This window comes from Podarcis bocagei (assembly GCF_964188305.1).
Source record: "Podarcis bocagei genome assembly, chromosome: 8".
In the NCBI taxonomy this organism is placed as follows: domain Eukaryota; kingdom Metazoa; phylum Chordata; class Lepidosauria; order Squamata; family Lacertidae; genus Podarcis; species Podarcis bocagei.
The window spans coordinates 44826688-44842373 of NC_138133.1; the positions used below are offsets into that span (position 1 = coordinate 44826688).

Sequence of the window (15686 nt, forward strand, 5' to 3'; positions counted from 1 at the left end):
GGGGGAGAATTCTGTATATTTTTGCTATTTTACCTTTTTTCTTTCTTTTAAGTACATCCTTATCCTCAACCTTAGTTAGCCTGTGTGGGTAGGAGAGAAATCTTAACTTATGTGGGCACCCACACACAATAAGCAAGCTGGCTGCTCAAACCTGAAGCTGTCCCCTCTCCTCTGTGGTCAAGTGGATTACTTGTTCTCACCAAGGCCACCTTCATGGCATACACCATGATACCACAGTCATGGCTTCCCCCAAAGCATTCTGGGAACTGTAGTTTATTAAGAGTGCTGAGAGTTGTTAAGAGTTCCCTCTTTCCCTTCCACAGCTACAATTTCCAGGCTGGTTTAATAGTTAACCCCTTTCCCCAGAGAATTCTGGGAATTGTAACTCTGAGAAGGGAATAGGGATCTCCTAACAACTCTCAGCAACCCTAAGAAATCACAGCTCCCAGAATTCACTAGGGGAAATCACAACTGTTGAAAGTGGTACCATAGTGCTTTAAATGTATGGTGTAAATGTGGCCCAAGTAGAACTGTAATACAATGTGGAAAATATGGTGGCCCACTTCTCCTTCCTTCCCACTGTCACTACAGTGGTGTGAATGTGGACATCTAGATTCTGCCTTTCTCCTAGGGTTCTGTGATGCATCTGGCAGGGGAAGGGTGTTACTGGCATACCCCTTTTTTGTATAAAAGTTCCCCAACAGAAGAACTGCAGTAGGCTCCCACCAGACAGGATGAACTGTGTACCTACCGCAGTCTAAGCTGTTCAGCTGCTTGGGAAGCTTCTGAGCCCTACTACAAAGGGCTCCTCCCTTCAGCTCAACTCTAAACAAAGAGAGGAGCTTTGGATTTATTTTACCAGAGGGCACAGTACTTAACAAAACCTTGTGAAATATTTTGATAACACATGGATGTAGTGTAACCACACAGCCTTAGCAGATGGGGAGAGTTTTAGTATTAGAAAAAACATTTTTAAACAAATGAAGCCAAATGTCCAAATACAAAATAATGTTTGTTTGGCGAACCAGTGGGAAAAGGAGGAGAAAAGGAAGGCAACAATCACACAGAGAGACTTGCAACTCAAATAAAAAAAATCACCCTAATTTATCTCCTTGCATGTTACCTGCATGAGCAGAGCATGTGGCACAGTTCCTTGCAGAAGAGAGAATCTGTCGGGACAGGTGTCAGGAGCAGGTCAGCAGTAACTCCTCGCCAATGAAGTTAACTCTTTATTCAAAGAAACAAAACATCTCAGGCCTAGTGAGCACAGCAACTCTTCCCAGTAGATCTTACGCCAATGAGGCAATTGCAAGGACTGAAGATCCCCACCTTCCCACTAAGGCTCACCTTCCCAGTTTCTTCCCAAGCAACCTGAGGCTGCTAAATCTTTCCTGTCTCTGCTCTTACCTCTTCATACCTCTATGGGTTCTGGAAGACCGGGGGAATGGGAGCTGGTCACAGCAGGAGGAAAAATTCCCTGGCTTCTTCAGCAGCCTGCCTGATCTCTGCCTCTTGACCTCTCTCCTCTCCAGTATCCGCTTCTGCCTCTGATTCTGGACTGCTCTCTGCCACAGCCTCTTCCTGGTCACTAAAGCCTGTTACCTCTTCAGCTTCTGAAACCTCTTCCTCCCAGTCTGCTCCCTCTTCTCCATCTTATCATTCATTAGCATCCCACCACCAATCCCCTGGCTCTGAGCCTTCTTCCCTTGGGGCTTCCCCAGCTGGTGCTTCCATCACTCCTCTGCATCCAGCCAGTCCATGATATCCTCAGATAAAGCAGATTTCTGATTATGTATCAATCCACTGACACCATCTAGCGCAGGAGTGTCCAAACTTTTTTCAAAGAGGGCCAGATTTGATAAAGTGAACATGCATGAGGGCCAGAGTTGTTGACCTTTTTTTTTTAGGATTGAAGTTGTTGAGCTTTTGGGGAGGTTTTCACCCAGAGTTGTTGAGCTATTTTGGGGATTATCTCCCATAGTAGTTGTTGACATTCTTTAAGGCCACAGGGGTTGGATTAGGCCCCTGGGCCAGACTTTAGACATGCCTGATCTAGAGTGAATCCTCACATTTTAATGGAAATCAACTTGCAAAAATTTCTCCTTCGTGAAGATGCATTGTTGTAGGTACTACTGAGGAAAGAAGCTTTTTGTTTCTGATGCTAGCCAGCTTGTTATCCAGTTAGAAAATTACTTAAGGGCCGGACTTCCGGGTTAGCGCCTCCGGCAATGGTGGACTTCCTCTGATTGGGAGGAATCCGCTTCGTGGAAATTAGGGTCTGGCCGCCACGGCGAAGGCGGACACCCTCTAAAAACCACAGGCAGGAGAAGCCTGTGGACGTGGGATTCGGCTGGCACCTTTTGTGCCTCCCCTACTCACGGGGAAACCCGGTTTCGGGGATCCGGAGCGACGTGGGGTGAGCTGTGCGGTGCTTCGAATCGACTGCTTCTTTCACGGAGTGAAGCCACATTGCTGTTGCCGGAGAGCGCTGGCTTTTTCCTGTGGACAATTGGACTTTAAACAACTACCTGTGAGTAGAACGGAAAATTGGATCTCTAAATATCTTAATTTGGCATCGAAACGGGAAGGTTTCAAACAGGAAGTCCGCCTTCCTCTTTTGTAAATAGATTCAAGCAAAGATATTGCAAGCTAAAGTCTTGGAAAGCCTTTTGTAAAGGATTAAATCTCCATCAGTTAAAATTACTAAACCCCCCCTTGGAAGCAGGAGAAGAGGGGGGAAATTTTAGATTGCCTAAGCCTGCAGGAGAGAGAGTGAAGAAAGATAAATTACCACCGTTTTGAACCTGTGAACGGGCTGCCAGTAAGATCGACGTTTTGGGAAAGTTCATTGACTGTGAATGAAACGTATGTTGACAGATAGTTAAATAAGAGAAATATATTGTTTCCATTGTTTCCTTTTGCACCTAAAAAGGATCGAAACTAACTTTGTTGCTGGATGTGCGTTTAAAAGGACGGATACAAATAGAAATTGTTTCCCCTAGAGGGAGCTTTTGAAACTGTTGCAGGAGTGGAGCTGGGGAATTTTCCAGCTGCAGAGATTAAAGACCGTGAGAATCAGAGATTGACCTTGGACAAGAATGTCGACAGAAGAAGCCTTAGTGATTGCATTTTGCAAGACAAGTGCTTTATTGGAACAGCTTCATGAGAAGACGGATGTGATGATTATTAAAATTGACAATTTGGGACAAAAAATGACTGATTTGGGACAAAAAGTGAATACCTATACAGAAACTACTCAGGAATCGATTCAGGAATCAGCTTTGACAGGGCAAGCTGTGGAGAAGACGAGGGAAAAAGCTGTTGTTGAACCTCAAGTAACACAAGTGAAAAGTGCCCCAGCCTTACAGAGGCAATTTGATGAACATAAGCTGTTGCCTTTTACGATTGAATTTAGAGAAAGCCAGATTTGGAGGGATGGAGTCCCGCTTGGATTGGAGAAGGAAAGCTGGATAGATCCCCTTATGCAGGGATGTTCTGGCTTTTGGGATCTGGATTTGGGTCAGGGGGAGATTGGAGTTGTGGGGGCCTTTAGCTTTGGAGGGATTTTGAAACACGCTCTGAATATCTTTTGGACTTTAGTTCTGACTATGGAGAATGGGCTGACCTGTCGAGAAGGAATAAAGACATTGTTAGGTTGGAGTTCCCCTGAGATCTACTCCTCAGTGCCAAAGGAAGGAAATTAAGAACAAGATCAGCAGAAGATAAAGTAAAGTGCATGTATAAATATGAAGAAGATCTGCAGAAGGGACATGGAAAAGAGTTAAGAGCCTCGGACAGAAGATCACCAGGTTGATGGACCATATGGAATCAATAGAAAGGACTGACAGAATCTGAGACCAGGGAGAAGAGACGGTGGAAGAAGATTGGAAAAAAGTTTAAAAATTTATTTAGAGAAATATTGTAAAATTAATGAGTGTTAGAAAAATGTTGGAATGAAATTATACGGCTTTAGTAGAAATGTTATAAGGAGTTAAGTATAAATAAGTTTTAGGGTTCTAATGGTAAGATAAGGTTAAAATAAATTAAGACAATTAAATGACAGAAAACAGTGAAAGATGGAAAGGATTTGCTGAAATAATTGATAACTAGAACACAAAAAAGGGAGGTGTGAGGAGGTCGATGAAACAAGTTAATGAAAGATAAAGATACAGAAATATTGGATGTGTTTTTAATTGTTTTTGCTTTTATTTTTGTTTTGATATATTGCGTCTTTTGTTTGTTTTTTTATATGTATTGTAATGTATTGATTTGTATTGTTTACTTTTTCTCTTTCTCTTTATTTCTTTCTGTAATTCTTAAACTTTTAATATTTTTTTTTTTAAAAAAAAGAAAATTACTTAAGGGCCAGTTCCACCTTTGTAATGACCAGGGGTCGGCAACCTAAGGCCCATGGGCAACAAGCAGCTCATGGGGGTCGTTTAACCAGCCCACGAGCCGCTCCCAAACCGAGCCGCCCGCTCAGCAAGTCCCCACACACGGTGCTAAACCAGTGTGGTGCGGGGACTCACTTCCGCGACGCCGGAAATCGAATCTGTGCAGACGCAGATGCCGGAAATTGCGGCCGCTCGTATCCGTGTGTGATCTGGCCCACAGAGGGATCTCCACTGGAGTGAACCAGCCAAGGCGAGGTAAACCTTGTCAACCCCTGGTAATGACTCTGCACTTACATGACGAAAAAGCTAGCCAACTAGCCTTTGGGAGAAAGGGACTAACTATGTTTATTCAGAAGCAAAACAATGAATAGCTGTCAATTAAGGCTGCACTGTGCAGGGTGCACAATTCCTGACACTCTAGGGGGCACTGTTGATCTGAATTGAACCAGAGGTTTGCCACTGGCTTCAACAGAAATCCCAGGCAGCAGCCTATGCTAAAAGCATGATGAAATAAATTATGTCCAATTTCCTCCAGGCACCAGGCCTGACGCAAAATTATCCCTTTCATGTCACCCATTTCAGCCATAGATACTGTTTCAGGCATGTGCTGCATACATATCCAGGGCTGCCAAGAACCATGAGGAATGTAATTCCTTTGACTGCAATTCTGGGAATCTCCAGATTGTTTATACAAGTAGGTTTGGGAAGGGAAGGCGATGGTGGAGAGCTCCAGGAAGGGCTCATTGATCCAAGACCCAGATGTTGCTGAACATCTGGATACTCTCCCAAATTATTTCTGGCACTGATGATACTGTGAAATCAAGCAATGCAGGTAAAATTTCACAACCACAAGCAGGAGTTGCTTTCCCATATCTTGTGCTACCAGTTTAAAATTGCATCTCTCAATATTTGCCTGGTTTCAAGTGGTTTTTTCCCCCTTTTAAGATTACATCAGATTTTTTTTATTTTCAGCACACATCATTTTTATATTTAATTTCTATACCGCTTTATCTTTTTAAGAAAAATCTCAAAGCTGTTTACAGCATATTATATCAATAAAACATAAATAAAACAATCTGAAGAAAGTCAGATATACAGAGTATACAGTCAAAGCAACGTAACAGAAAGCTAAAATATTATCTGAAAGATTTCGGGGGAAACCCCACAAAACATTAAAAGGAGGTCAACTACAGAGTACATATTTAACATAGTAGGGCTGGGTGAGTGTGGGCCCCGTCCCCTAGGCCAGGTGGAAAGGGCCTTGCATCATGAATGCCACCACTTCTAAGTACCAGTTGCTGGGAATCACAATTTGGGAGAGTGGTGTCACTCTCAGCTCCTGTTTTTGGGCATCCCATAGACATCTGGTTGGCACTGGGAGAACGGGATGCTGGGTCTTTGTTCTGATCCAGCAGAGTACTTTTATGTCCTTATCTGTTGACGCAGCTGCATTAGCTCAGTTGGAAGGTTATCTAGCAGGTCAGTGAGTATTACTTGTTTTAGAAGGAAGTAAAAGACACAAAACAGATTAGGTGATACCTTTCCGTTTGAAAATTGCCTTTTGAGAGGGCTGCACAAAGATTTTAAGTTTCACAACCCCATGCTCTTAAACAAAGAGCAATGTGGCAATACAGTATACTTTGTAACTTCAGAAGAAACTGCTTAAGCAGCTGGCAGTTTGCCATAAATTTACCACTTGAATTACCATGGGATGTGCCTCCAGTTACAATGTTTACATTTGCCCTGTACTCCACAGAAAACACAGTTCAGTACAATAATGCTAAACCTTTCTAGAATTGGAGGCACCTGCAACCCCCTTCAGTGTCCCCAAACACCACAAACCAGGGTCACCACAAATGCATAAGGCTCCCCATGATTTCACACAACAAATCTAGAAAAATATTCATGAGAACATAGTGTATGGCCTTCAGAAAGCAGTTATGGAGGAGTTATTGGGTTATTGTGCTGTTGTTTTTATTTTGATTGTGTATTTTGTGGTTTTATATTCTGATTTTATTCTGTGACCCATCCTGAGACCTCTGAGTATAGGGCGGTGTGTGTGTGTGTGTGTGTGTGTGTGTGTGTGTGTGTGTGTGTAATAATAATACATGCACAGAATAATCAGTACAGATGAAAATACAGTATATACAGCCCACACCTTATAATCCTATCTAGTATATAATCTAATATGTAATTCACACTGAAATCTGTCACAAATGCAGGATTCTCAACACGTAAACACACACACACACACACACACACACACACGGTAGGACAGTACAAATGAACTTTTATGTGGACTCTAGAGATTTACCAGAGAAATAGATTAAGAAGTTGTTGTTGTTCCTGTGTGGAGAATGTGTGACACATCACATATCATGACTGCCATAACAGCATGCCAGAAACCTATTATGTTATATTACCCTCCACCCCATCCACATTTGCTCAGATTTATGTCCCACGTACTTCTTCAGGACTTGTTCCCAAGTAGGAGCCACTGCTTAATAGTTCAAGTCTAACATTCTCCTGGATGTGCAAATAATTTCACAATTTATCCCTCTTTTGCACCTGGGCACCTGGGGAAGAAGTGTGGCTGTGATAGACAGAGGCAGTCTTGAACCCAGTTTACTCTGAATGTTCTTACCTTACCACTCTCTGCACTGCCACCTGGCTACACTTAATTGTTCCTAGCAGCCCCCCCTGCCTTATTTGGAGGGCTCTTGGTGTTCCAGGGGTCTTGGGAGACTATCATTGAAACAGGCCAGTTGAAAAAAACCCATACTTTGCTGGAATATGAACGCAGCCCTTGGAACTCCAGCCACTGTGTGGCAGATACTTTAAAAAGCCATTATGCAGAAATTATAGGGGGAAACCTGCATTCACTAGATCATCTGATAGAGATCTAAACCTGAATAATAAGTATCATCTTTAGTTAACAGAGAGAGAACATTTTTACACATTTGAAATTTAGATTCTGTTTAATATGTAAGGCTTGACTCAATCTGTAAAGAGCCACAAACCAAGCAGTAAAGACCTCCTGTAGGCTTTCTTTTCTCTTTTTGTTCAGCAAAGATAAAAGGAATTGCTAGCTTGAGAGACAATGTAAATTCTCTTAAAGTAACAGAATTCACCTCACACTGATGTGATCCCACCATTTAGGCCTGTTCAGGAAATGGCAAGTTAATCATGATGCTATGTACTTGACAAAATGTATTCCACTCATCTGGGGAACATGAAAGGTAATAAATATCTTTTCGTACATTGGGACTATAAGAAGCAATTTTCATTCTTATTGTTTGCAGTCAAAATATTGTTACATGCCACTTTCATGTAAGCTATTTTAGTACATACTTTACATTTTAAGCTTACATATATTCCTAGACTTGTCCTGTGGATTTCAGTATAACTTAGATACTGTAGTTCTAAATAACCATGCTTAGCATTGCAGTCTAAAATGGCTTATGTAATTTCGAAGACATTTTTCAATGAAGGGTATGTAGATTCTGATTATAAACCCAGTGATCTGTCTTCTGAATAATGACAAAATATTACAGGTTCAACTAAGCTTGAAAAGGCACATTTAAATCTGTACAAATGTGAAACCTCTCCACTGTGAGTTAAGCACCATGATCAACAAATTTACTATCATGTCTTTTTTACACACATGCTTTTTTACAAACAAATTATTTTACTGTCTACCAGTTAAAAACAAAGAAATGTATTTTGCCTTGTTTCTGTTAGGATACCTAACTCATAGCTGTCAAGTGTCCCTTATTTGAAGGGACAGTCCCTTATTCCAGCGCCATGTCCCGCTGCTGTCCCTTATTTATAGATGTCCCTTAAATGATGTCCCTTAAATTTCAAAGGAAGCAGCTCCTCTCCCTCCCTCCCTGCCGGCCAGGGAGGAGGGAGGTTCCAGCTGTGTTGCTTGGCTGTGTTGCTCACCCAATAAGAAGTCTAAGAACGACTGGGGGGTGGAGCTTGCATGCCTTGTGTGTGGCTAGTTAATGCAAGCTGAGGGGTTTTTTGAATGCTGGACGCCATTTTGTTGCACACGCTGCTGCAAACTTTGCAGTGCAAAGCCAGACCGGGGAGCCATCTTAAGTTGAGGCTGCATAGGCCTTGTGGTGCATGTGATTCAGATTCTATTCAGTTGAACCTCTGGTTACAAAGTTGGTTGGACAGTGTTCTCAAAGCTACCAGCATGAGTTTGACCAGACTGCAGGAGGACAGGAATACTGGAGTGCCTGGTGAGGCTGCAGGTCCCTTATTTTGGCTGCTGGTCCCTTATTTTCAAGGCTGCTGGTCCCTTATTTTCAAATCTGTAAGTTGACAGCTATGACCTAACTTGCCACTAGCCACTGTGTTCTTCTTGGGCAACATAGCTCATTCATTCATTCATTTATACTGGAGTCTTACCATTATCCTTTCAGTGCAGCTTTTATAAATGTTAAATCTTAGAAACACTATACTATGTCCCTCAAGCATAAGTGCACCCATAGCAGAATGAGGGGTTTAGAAATGGGGTGCCAGGCTTTTGAGACTCAACTTTACAGTGCAGATTTTGTAACCAGCTTTTAATTAAAAAGCTTTCTCTATGGAAGGTCTGATGAGGGGAATTTTTGTACAGTAAATTAGCACAAGTCAAGAATGCGTTTCAAAATACTTCACTGCCATCCCCAAAAAGAAAGGCATGTAGCTATTGAACTAAGCAAACATGTTGTTGTTAATTCTTTATCCTCAAAATAGCACCTGCACTGAGATACTAGTATAGTAATTTTTAACCGCTTCATTAATTACTTGAACAGCTAAAAAGCCAGGCAGTTGTCCAGCTATGAAGTCCTTAAGCTGTTGACAGGCCCAGAATAATTCAAGTAAAGAAATGTAATCTGAATCCCCATAATAACATACAAAGTGAGCCCAGGGCTTGACTGTGCACAGTATGCTCTAGAATCAGCACATTCTATGTCTGAAGTCTCACATGCAGCGAAACTGTCCTTAGAGAGACCTTCACACCCCATTACATGACCCAGGCCAAATACATTTCTTTATTGTGTCCAGGGATATGTGGCACTAAGGGAGGGGGTAGAATGCTTTTCACTTAGCTCATTTGTTTAAACCACAAGTTTGGCCTGGCAGTCTCTCAACTTTCATGTATCCCAGGACCCCCTTCCCCCCTTTCCCTTCCTTGTCTTAATCCTTTACTTTCTGAAACAATGAGTGCTACTGACTTGGCATTAGCCAAAGACTTTAGACAATAGGTGTTTGGTATCCCTGATTTATTGGAATGGTTTTATCTGGGCCCCAGGGTGATTGTAAATGTATTGTCAACAGACTCCTTTGGGGGCAGATGGTATTCAATCTGATAGCTAGGAATTTGTTGCCCTGGCAACTATTTGCAACTTATTTTTGTGCCATCAGGATTCATGATTACATGTGCATGTTTCTTATTCAGGAAAGGGGAACAGGATCGCCTACAAAAATTAATAGAAGTAGTCAAAAAAATTCTTTATAGGAGAGATGCTGTAAACATTTTTTTCCCCTTGCAATACATCAAGCTCCAATTTTTGGTTTTTTTCCTTTTTCAGCTACGCATCTCCAGGGAACTTTGACTTGAGAACAGGCAAAATCTGTTTTCCTAATATTGTCTCAATTCTTTTCTTACATTTGTTTCATTACAGCATTAGATTATTCATGACACAATTGGAGTAATTGCACCTCAGCCCATGGCTGCAAGAGGCCCCATAGTCTGAGCTTTCATTTATAAAAATAAATAAAAGTAAAGCAAGTCTCTAGCTCTTCCAGAAGGCAAGTTATGGATCAAAAATAGAGATAACATTTTCCTGACCTGAGGAACACAGGTTTCCTATTGCCTTCTTGCCTTGCACCCTGATTGGCTGTGAAGTAATCCTCTCCTCTTTTCTTTGGAAGGAACTCTGAAATGAAGATGATGATGATAGATATAGATAGATAGATAGATAGATAGATAGATAGATAGATGATAGATCGATAGATAGATAGATAGATAGATAGATAGATAGATAGATCGATAGATGATAGATAGAAAGATAGATAGATGATTGATTGATTGATAGATAGATAGATAGATAGATTGATAGATATAGATAATATTTAAGGTAGAGCCCAGTTTGTTGCACCCTTAAGACTGTTCTTGTGTGTTAGGTGTAAATGAAGGGACAGAGAGAGAAGCCACCTGGAAATGCACCTGCGTGTTTTTGCAAGTGATTTCTTTCAGTCTGAAATGTATAATTTAAGTGTATTGTAAAAGCAGGATGGAAGGAGGCATTCCAGTCACATTTGATTTTACAAGTACTGGATATGCATAAATCAATTTAAATGTTTGTATGAAAAAAGCCTAAAGTATACTTCCCGTTGCTTGGTCCCTGCTCCTGCCAACCTAGCAGTTCGAAAGCACATCAAGTGCAAGTAAATAAATGGGTACCGCTCCGGCGGGAAGGTAAACGGCGTTTCCATGCGCTTCTCTGGTTCGCCAGAAGCGGCTTAGTCATGCTGGCCACATGACCCGGAAGCTGTACACCAGCTCCCTTGGCCAATAAAATGAGATGAGCGCCGCAACCCCAGAGTCAGTCACGACTGGACCTAATGGTCAGGGGTGTTTTGCTAATTAGCATAAGTTTTTCTTTTTTAAAAAAAGACATGATATTGCTAGATTCAACCCACAGTCCTTATCTTATCCACATATACTGAGTTCATAGAGGCTGTGAAGCTGGCCACAACCACAGTCAGAACCCAAGTGAAGTCTTGATGGACATCTCTGAGGAAAGGATACCACCCTAAGCTCACAATCAGGAAAAAAGTTGTGCTACTTCCAGCAACTGGAAATCTGAACAGGAGTATAGATATGAATTACTGCATATTTTAAAAAATAGTTTTTATTGAAGTTTTCCTTGGGGTTTTTACTGCATTTCTCAGTTGCTTACAATGTCTTTCCTCCTGCATATTCTGCCTATCATAATGATGGGCATGTTGAAGGTTTAAAAATATTGGAGTTAATGTTTCTAGACTAGTTGAATTTATTTCCCATTTATGTTAATGCCTTTTTAACTATCATCCAGTTAAGGGAAGGGGGTCCCATAGTTTTCACCCCCTGAGGCTGAGCTGTTTTGTTCCCTTAACGACCTTCCCATTGCCTAGTCCTAGGCTATAACCTCAGGAAGAAGCTAGCCTGACTATTTCAGGAATTAGAAGTAGGGGGCAGATGTACAGCCTACCCCGCTCCCCATCACCAACTCATAACACTATGTTCCTGTCAGTTGTGTGTTTGTCAGTCTTATTTTTCAGCATCACCCAGTTGTGGAGTAACTACATAGTCTGTGACTCCAATATCATATTTTTTCTTTGCTTCCTGGAGAATGTACAACATGCTGAGACACACTTACAGTGCAACCTTTGTTATTAACTCTTGTTATTAACTATTAAGCGAGCCTGGAAGTAGTTTGCTCTTTCACTTCCTTCTGTGCTTTATGGTTGGCACTCCTTGTTTTAAATTCCTGTTCCATGACTAAGTGCTTTGCAACCATTAGTTGCTAAAAGAAACCCTCTCCCCTTTTTCCGTTGGGATAAATATTCTCCCATCAGGTAACAGAAGTGTGACAAAGGTTCCTTGTTAAGTCAAAGCTAATTGTTTACACTGTCTTTCTTAATAAAGCTCAAACTAGATTTTTGAGCTATGAAGAAGGAAGAATCCTGGGCCAACAGGAATCTCCCCTCATGCTCAGAATGCAGAGGCAAAGTCAAGTGTACCCCTCTCCCCTTTTCAACATTTGAAGGGCTGTTCCTAACCTCTTTTATCATTGCAACAACCACTGAAGCAGACTGCTGACGTTCTCAATTTATTAATTAGGAGATGAGGTAGAATAGTGAAGAATTGCTTAAGGCAGTGTTTCCCAACCTTTTTTGGGCAAAGGCACACTTGTTTCATGAAAAAAATCTCGAGGCACACCACCATGCCAGATGGGGAAAGGTCACTTTTTACTTATGTAAAAAAAAATAAAAAAAATAGTAACAGCATAGAAGGTAATGGTAGATGACTGTTAGGGTCTCCCCCCAAATGCAGAATTCTATTAATATCTTCCTTAGCGAGCCGCGTTAACCCCTGTAATGCTTTCTATAGAGTAAGCATAGGGGACACTGGGGGATGTGGAACCAAGGGGGCAGTGGGCCAAAAGAGTTCGGGATCTACTGCTTTAAACAGAAATAAGAGCCAGTGGGTTCTTCCTTTTTTAAAGTATTGTTTCAGCGGGGACAGCAGTCCGGATTTCCAAAAAGCGGCGCTTTTTTGTGTCTGAGCAAAGAAGAGAGAGAGGGGAAAAAAGAGAGAGAGATTGATTTGTGGCTGCGCAAAGGGGGGAGGAGCCCAGGAGTAAAAGTAGGAAGGACGAAGGGAGGGGAAAGGAAAGTTAATAGAAGGAAAGGCGGGTGGGAGAGAAAGAGAAAGGAAGAGGGAAGGAAGGGGGGAAGAGAAGTGGAAAGGAGGGAGACTGAGGCGGGGGAGAAGCGTCTGGAGAGTTGCTCCGAAGTTTGGGGGGCCGCGGGGGTGGGCGCGCGTCCCAGGAGGCGGAGGCCAGCCCGGGCTGGGAGCCGCGCCGCGGCCCGGGGGCGGTAGGCGGACCGCGGCTCCTAGGATGTGGAAAGGGGACGGTGGCGCAGGGGGAGGAGACCCGCACGGCTAGGGCAGCGCGCAGGGGGAGGGGAGCGGGCCAGAGGAGAGCAGAGGCAGGAGGAGGAGGACGAAGGCGCTGCCGAGGAGGCGCGCCAACTTCTGCCAACTTCAGCGCCCGCCCCGTCGCTGCAGGCTCCTCCCGGCCGAGAGCCAGAGGACGGCAGCGGAGCAGGAGGAGGAGGATCGGGTTTGGCGACGGCTGCTGCGTCCTCTCCAAGCGCGGGGCTGGCCTCCGCCGCGCCCGATCCTCCGCGCTCGCCGCGCTTCTCGGCGGAGCAGGTCTCGTGCGTGTGCGAGGCGCTGCTGCAGGCGGGCGACCCCGGCCGGCTGGGCCGCTTCCTGGGCTCGCTGTCGCCCGACGCCGAGGCACCGTGCCTGGAGGCGCAGGCGGGCGAGAGCCTGGCCAAGGCGCGCGCGCTGCTGGCCTTCCAGCATGGCGACTTCGCCGAGCTCTACCGCCTGGTGCAGAGCCGGCGATGGGATGTGGGAGGGAGCTCGCTCCCCGCCCCGCGTGTGCCTATGTGGGGCACGTTACAGCCCTGTGACGTCAGCGCCACGCAGGCAGCCAGGCAGGCAGACGGCGAGAGCCCCGCGCTGGGCGGCCTCTCCTCGCCGCCGCCGCCCCGCCTCTCGCCGCCCGACTCGCCCGCCTCCCTCCCACGGCACACCAGGCAACGTCTCGCGGCACACTAGTGTGCCGCGGAACACCGGTTGGGAAACACTGGCTTAAGGTTCTTCAATTGGAAGCCATATATCAAACTGAAGTGGAACCCAGTTTTCTCTGCTGAGGTTACCTGTTTCAGCCAAATCAGTCTGGCTGGCATTTGTTTTGACCACCGTTGCCACCGTCTTCTCCCTGTCCCGGGCAGTGATGATGTGAAACTCTTTATTCTTTGCAGACTGCACATTGCCTTGCAGGACTTGGCAACTGCTGTTGGCCCAGAAACGTAAAGTGTCAAGTTATCAAATCTTTTCTTCTTTTGGTCTCTGTGGTAGAACTCTTATTTTTCCCTCAAAATGTTGCAGTTAACATAAAACGAAATGCCTTTTAAAGAACCGACATGTTGCCATGTCTCAAGTTGCTAGGCTCTTGGAGTGTTTGGAAATAAAACCGAAGCACGCAGTTCACTGGCTCACCACGAACACTTTAAGACCTCCGGTTAGCGCTGACATTTAGAAGCATGTGCTGAAGGCCGTGTCTTTAGCTTTGTTTTGTTGTAGTTTCAGCAAAGGAGTGGCAAGTAGTTTACATCATTTCCAGTAATGAAGAGCCTGGGGCTCCCCCACCTATGATTCGCAGCCTGCCTGCTTCTGCTGTTGGTTCAGTCTGCACAAATGTGACTCCAAGGAAAGAAAGGTTTTGCATTAACTTGTTTCAAACAATCTTTCCTTTGTGCTTCCCCCTCCCTGTTTCCTTGTTTTAGCATGTAAAATTTATTATTTATGAAAGCTAATCCATGCCTGATCATATCACAGAGAGGTTTTCTGGAGAATCTGTTAGATTCACCTTTTTCTGTCCTTTCCTTGTATTCTTGTCATAATAAATAATAAATTTATAAACCAGGAAAACACTTTAGCAGGAGGAGGTGAGTTCAAAGCCACCTTTTGGGGAAAGATAACTATGGGTGGGAGAATGCATGCTAACTGCTAGAGTTCAAGGTCATCTTCTCTACTTTGGAATATTTGACCAAGGCGTTTGTTGTGGAAGATGAAAATAGAAGTGGAAGGAGCATAATGTGGGAGACTCTTCAGAGAGTGCAGGAGACATTCAGAGAATGGAATTCAAAAATAGTCTGAATCTGGCCTTCACCTACATGGCATATTTTGAGTTGGAAATGAATATGTCTTTGTAATTAAAACAAATTTATGGTAATTTGCCTCATCTGCATATTTTTTTCAGTTACAGCATTTAAACTACAGTGGTACCTCAGGTTACATACACTTCAGGTTACATACGCTTCAGGTTACAGACTCCGCTAACCCAGAAATAGTGCTTCAGGTTAAGAACTTTGTTTCAGGATGAGAACAGAAATTGTGCTCTGGCGGCACGGCAGCAGCAAGAGGCCCCATTAGCTAAAGTGGTGCTTCAGGTTAAGAACATTTTCAGGTTAAGTACGGACCTCCAGAACGAATTAAGTACTTAACCTGAGGTACCACTGTATCTGCTCACATGACTGAGGCCAGGTTGGTGTAGAATTCTAAGCCACCACATAACTCACATGGAATTATGCATCTAAAGTTGCAATCCTGGGCATATTTACATGGGAATAAACCCCACTGAACTCAATGAAACTGACTTATGAGTTTGTATTTATAGGATTGCAATGCTGATAGCTTTTCTTCATAGTGCTCCATGGCTTGAATCCTGTTTTTGCAAGTTAAAGCATGCCACATTCTGACAGTCTTACAACCCCTTTCCCCAATAGTGGATTTTCCTGTTAATTCATTGCCCAGTGTTCAAAAGTACTGATGTGTCGCTATTTGTGTAATGTGCTATTTATGAATATGCAAGACTTAATTTTCCTTTTCAGCAATATATATAGATGATGTCTATCTAAATTTAATTTGCACACAAAAGGTGTAAATGC

General features: G+C 43.5%; 1 protein-coding gene across 13 annotated transcripts in view; it reads left to right on the forward strand.

Annotated features, from left to right (window-relative positions):
- Nucleotides 1-15686, forward strand: part of DLGAP1 (DLG associated protein 1) — a 299603-nt gene that overhangs the window by 254198 nt on the left and 29719 nt on the right. The window lies entirely within an intron of this gene.